The 6,000-nt window shown below is 43.8% G+C and overlaps 1 non-coding gene across 1 annotated transcript; it reads left to right on the forward strand.

Annotated features, from left to right (window-relative positions):
- Positions 1 to 703: 703 nt before the first annotated feature.
- trnal-aag (transfer RNA leucine (anticodon AAG)) lies at positions 704 to 786 on the forward strand. Its single transcript has one exon. It is a non-coding gene; the product is annotated as a tRNA-Leu (tRNA).
- The last annotated feature ends 5,214 nt before the right edge of the window (positions 787 to 6,000 follow it).

The raw sequence follows: 6,000 nt of genomic DNA on the forward strand, positions 1-6,000 counted from the left end.
AGTTCACTCCTTGCTTGGCTATGCTACATTGTATTGCTAAACTGGCACTGTATCGTCTAGTTTAAAGATTATTGCGGCCATTTTACATCTGAAGAGTTCTTGCTTCCAAATGCTTTTTGATAAAGCTTATAGTTAGGGATGGCTCAGGTAATCCTGAAACATCCCATGTTGCCCAAGCTGCTATAGGCTTAGACTGCTGGGGGACCTCATCTGTCACACCTTTCCTCACTTTGCTCTCTTTTTCCCCCTTTTTAATTTCTCAAATAATTTTATGTACACGTGACATTATTGTGGTTATTAAACAACTTAAACAACAGCCAAGACACATGAACAGCACGTAGACCCACATATTCACTCGAATGATCCCTCCTCCCTCCCCTGGAGGCGTGGGTTCAAATCCCACTTCTGACAAAGCAACCTTCTCCAAGAGAATGGTTTTCACTGGCAAGGCAACCCAACTTCACTCCTTGCTTGGCTATGCTATGTTGTATTGCTATTCTGGCACTGTGTCGTCCAGTTTAAAGATTGTTGCAGCCGTTTTACATCTGAAGAGTTCTTGCTTCCAAATGCTATGCCTACTATTTGTTTGCCTCAGGAGTCCTCTTAAACAACAGCCAAGACACTTGAATACCATGCAGACCCACATATTCACTCGAATGATCCCTGGGCCCGCCGACACTATTGTGCAAGAATCCCTTTTATGGTCAGGATTGCCGAGCAGTCTAAGGCGCTGCGTTAAGGTCGCAGTCTCCCCTGGAGGCGTGGGTTCAAATCCCACTTCTGACATTTCACACTTCTCCTGGATTATGGTTTTCACTGGCAAGGCAAACCACGTTTACTCCATGCGAGGCTAGCGCTATATCATCTAGTTTACAGCAACATTCTTTATGCCGTCATGTTACTCTGATGTCTTAGGACCGCTCTGAATTGCAGGGAAGGGGCTTGGTGCATGAGAATCCTTTGTCCACAACTCAAGTTATTGTTACATATTAACATTTTGGCATGTACTCAACACCACCGTAAAACCTCCTGTTTTTCAGTCATTTTTGTGGAAAAATCGTCTGAAAACAAAACACTGGTCGTGACAAAAGACCTCGACAGATCGTCCCTGGTATGCAAAGTCATTGTTGGCTTTTGACAAGACAAGAATGAAACCACAAGATTTCTGTTGTTTGACAAAGTACTTGGAAGTGAGCTTTATGGAAGAGTGGTATGAAGGAGAGGTTAGGGGGAAGTCCTTGTTGGCTTTGGACAAGACAAGAATGAAACAACAGGTCTTCTGTTGTTGGACAAGGTACTTGGAAGTGAGCTTTATGGAAGAGTGGTATGAAGGAGAGGTTAGGGGGAAGATAGTCCCTGCAGGCCAGGCTTCTCGTGGTGGCAATACATTTGGTGCCAAGTGAAATGCCTTCCAAAGTGCTTTGATAAAAGCAAACAAGTGTAAGATAGTTGAATATGAGATGACAGCATGTATTGAAGGCTGGTGTAAGAGCTGCTGGTCTTGAGTGATTTGTAAGGGAGGTGACTGTTAGCAAGAGGGAACTTGGCTGATGGTGGGTGAATTAGATTATACTTGGTGGGAGGCATGTGATAAAAGACCTAGCTCTCCCCGTCGGGGAATCGAACCCCGATGTTCCGCGTGACAGGCGGAGATACTGACCATTATACTAACGAGGAATTTCGATGGGAGAGATAGAGTCGTCATTTGAAAAGACTACCGTAGCCAATGAGCGAAATAAGAGTTTTGTGTCCCATTTTAGGTGCCTTTTAAAGGAATGTTTTGAATCACGCAAAGCAATTGAGAAGAAACTAGGCATGATCTGCAGCATGCAAGTGGTGAAAAGGGCTCAACAAGAATCTCATTGTACAGGAATGTGTTTCTAACATGCACTGTATATATGACAATAAACGCTTGAATCTTGAATCTTGGTGGCAACACCCAGAAATTCTGCCTTGTGGTAGATGTAGGACACTCCGCATCATCAAAACAATAAAAAGTAGAATGTTTGCTCCAGAAGAAGCTAGACTTTTTTTTTTCCCTTTGCAGTGTTGATAAGTTGTAAATAGATTCTACTTTGGACCCTTATGCAGATTTTTCAAACCCCCGGTACCGTATCATAGGACAACAGGACAGGGCTTTTGACCGAAGCAAACTGGATTCATATCAGGCTATTTGAAGGGGGGCTATTCACATTTAGGCCTAAGATGGGTGAGAATATCAAAACAGTATTCTAAGTACCACATCAGACTATAATGGTGATAACACACCTATTGAAATTTCAACTTCTGCAGTCTCAGCTATTATGTAAGTAATGGGTGAGAATGCTCAGGAATTTGGAGGTGAGATGGGCATCATCATGCCTCTTGAAATTTCAACTTCTGGAGGCTGATCGGCTATTATGTAAGTAATGGGTGAGAATGCTTAGGAATTTGGAGGTGAGATGGGCATCATCATGCCTCTTGAAATTTCAAATTGTGAAGGCTCATCAGCTATTATGTAAGCAGAGGTGAGAATGCTGATCATTGATGACAGTGCTACTCTTCCTGCTCTTGTTTTCTTCTCCATTTTCCTCGTTGTTGAGTTGTTAGCGGTAACCTTCCCGTAACAGCGACACCTCTGTGACTGAAAAGACTGCAACGACTGGCGCATCGACTCCAGCCACAATATATGGTCGGAACGACAGCGTGAAGTCATCAACAACGCTCGCTCAAGCCATCACGGCAACGACGCTTGGCCTTTAAAGTGCTGAGTTAAGACCGCAGTTTCCCTTGGAAGCGGGGTTCAAATTCCACTTCTGACATTGCAAACTTCTCCAACAGAATGATTTTTACTGGCAAGGCAACCCAAGTTCACTCCTTGCTTGGCTATGCTACATTGTATTGCTAAACTGGCACTGTATCGTCTAGTTTAAAGATTATTGCGGCCATTTTACATCTGAAGAGTTCTTGCTTCCAAATGCTTTTTGATAAAGCTTATAGTTAGGGATGGCTCAGGTAATCCTGAAACATCCCATGTTGCCCAAGCTGCTATAGGCTTAGACTGCTGGGGGACCTCATCTGTCACACCTTTCCTCACTTTGCTCTCTTTTTCCCCCTGTTTAATTTCTTAAATGATTTTATGTACACGTGACATTATTGTGGTTATTAAACAACTTAAACAACAGCCAAGACCCATGAACACCACGTAGACCCACATATTCACTCGAATGATCCCTGGGACCGCCGACAATAAGTGCGAGTCTTTTTTTTGCGGTCAGGATGGCCGAGCGGTCTAAGGCGCTGCGTTCAGGTCACAGTCTCCCCTGGAGGCGTGGGTTCACATCCCACTTCTGACAAAGCAACCTTCTCCAAGAGAATGGTTTTCACTGGCAAGGCAACCCAACTTCACTCCTTGCTTGGCTAGCGCTATATCATCTAGTTTACAGCAACATTCTTTGTGCCGTCATGTTACTCTGATGTCTTATGACCGCTCTGAATCGCAGGGAAGGTGCTTGTTGCATGAGAATTGTTTTTCCACAACTCAAGTTATTGTTACATATTAACATTTTGGCATGTACTCAACACCACCGTAAAACCTCCTGTTTTTTTGTCATTTTTGTGGAAAAATCGTCTGAAAACAAAACACTGGTCGTGACAAAAGACCTCGACAGATCGTCCCTGGTATGCAAAGTCCTTGTTAGCTTTGGACAAGACAAGAATGAAACAACAGGTTTTCTGTTGTTGGACAAGGTACTTGGAAGTGAGCTTTATGGAAGAGTGGTATGAAGGAGAGGTTAGGGGGAAGATAGTCCCTGCAGGCCAGGCTTCTCGTGGTGGCAATACATTTGGTGCCAAGTGAAATGCCTTCCAAAGTGCTTTGATAAAAGCAAACAAGTGTAAGATAGTTGAATATGAGATGACAGCATGTATTGAAGGCTGGTGTAAGAGCTGCTGGTCTTGAGTGATTTGTAAGGGAGGTGACTGTTTGCAAGAGGGAACTTGGCTGATGGTGGGTGAATTAGATTATACTTGATGGGAGGCATGTGATAGAAGTCCTAGCTCTTCCCGTTGGGGAATCGAACCCCGATCTTCCGCGTGACAGGCGGAGATACTGACCATTATACTAACGAGGAATTTCGATGGGAGAGATAGAGTCGTCATTTGAAAAGACTACCGTAGCCAAGGAGCGAAATAATAGTTTTGTGTCCCATTTGAGGTGCCTTTTAAAGGAATGTTTTGAATCACGCAAAGCAATTGAGAAGAAACTAGGCATGATCTGCAGCATGCAAGTGGTGAAAAGGGCTCAACAAGAATCTCATTGTACAGGAATGTGTTTCTAACATGCACTGTATATATGACAATCAACGCTTGAATCTTAAATCTTGGTGGCAACACCCAGAAATTCTGCCTTGTGGTAGATGTAGGACACTCCGCATCATCAAAACAATAAAAAGTAGAATGTTTGCTCCAGAAGAAGCTAGACTTTTTTTTTCCCTTTGCAGTGTTGATAAGTTGTAAATAGATTCTACTTTGGACCCTTATGCAGATTTTTCAAACCCCCGGTACAGTATCATAGGACAACAGGACAGGGCATTTGACCGAAGCAAGCTGGATTCATATCAGGCTATTTGAAGGGGGGCTATTCATATTTAGGCCTAAGATGGGTGAGAATATCAAAACAGTATTCTAAGTACCACATCAGACTATAATGGTGATAACACACCTATTGAAATTTCAACTTCTGCAGTCTCAGCTATTATATAAGTAATGGGTGAGAATGCTCAGGAATTTGGAGGTGAGATGGGCATCATCATGCCTATTGAAATTTCAACTTCTGGAGGCTGATCAACTATTATGTAAGTAATGGGTGAGAATGCTTAGGAATTTGGAGGTGAGATGGGCATCATCATGCCTCTTGAAATTTCAAATTGAGAATGCTCATCATTGATGACAGTGCTACTCTTCCTGCTCTTGTTTTCTTCTCCATTTTCCTCGTTGTGGAGTCGTTAGCGGTAACCTTCCCGTAGCAGCGACACCTCTGTGACTGAAAAGACTGCAACGACTGGCGCATCGACTCCAGCCACAATATATGGTCGGAACGACAGCGTGAAGTCATCAACAACGCTCGCTCGAGCCATCACGGCAACGACGCTTGGCCTTTAAAGTGCTGCGTTAAGACCGCAGTTTCCCTTGGAGGCGGGGTTCAAATTCCACTTCTGACATTGCAAACTACTCTACCAGAATTATTTTTACTGGCAAGGCAACCCAAGTTCACTCCTTGCTTGGCTATGCTACGTTGTATTGCTAAACTGGCACTGTATCGTCTAGTTTAGAGATTATTGCGGTCGTTTTACATCTGAAGAGTTCTTGCTTCCAAATGCTTTTTGATAAAGCTTATAGTTAGGGATGGCTCAGGTAATCCTGAAACATCCCATGTTGCCCAAGCTGCTATAGGCTTAGACTGCTGGGGGACCTCATCTGTCACACCTTTCCTCACTTTGCTCTCTTTTTCCCCCTTTTTAATTTCTCAAATGATTTTATGTACACATGACATTATTGTGGTTATTAAACAACTTAAACAACAGCCAAGACACATGAACAGCACGTAGACCCACATATTCACTCGAATGATCCCTCCTCCCTCCCCTGGAGGCGTGGGTTCAAATACCACTTCTGACAAAGCAACCGTCTCCAAGAGAATGGTTTTCACTGGCGAGGCAACCCAACTTCACTCCTTGCTTGGCTATGCTATGTTGTATTGCTATTCTGGCACTGTGTCGTCCAGTTTAAAGATTGTTGCAGCCGTTTTACATCTGAAGAGTTCTTGCTTCCAAATGCTATGCCTACTATTTGTTTGCCTCAGGAGTCCTCTTAAACAACAGCCAAGACACTTGAATACCATGCAGACCCACATATTCACTCGAATGATCCCTGGGCCCGCCGACACTATTGTGCAAGAATCGCTTTTATGGTCAGGATGGCCGAGCAGTCTAAGGCGCTGCGTTAAGGTCGCAGTCTCCC

This window comes from Leuresthes tenuis, unplaced genomic scaffold, assembly GCF_036924035.1.
Source record: "Leuresthes tenuis unplaced genomic scaffold, fLeuTen1.0.hap1 SCAF_3, whole genome shotgun sequence".
Classification (NCBI taxonomy): Eukaryota; Metazoa; Chordata; class Actinopteri; order Atheriniformes; family Atherinopsidae; genus Leuresthes; species Leuresthes tenuis.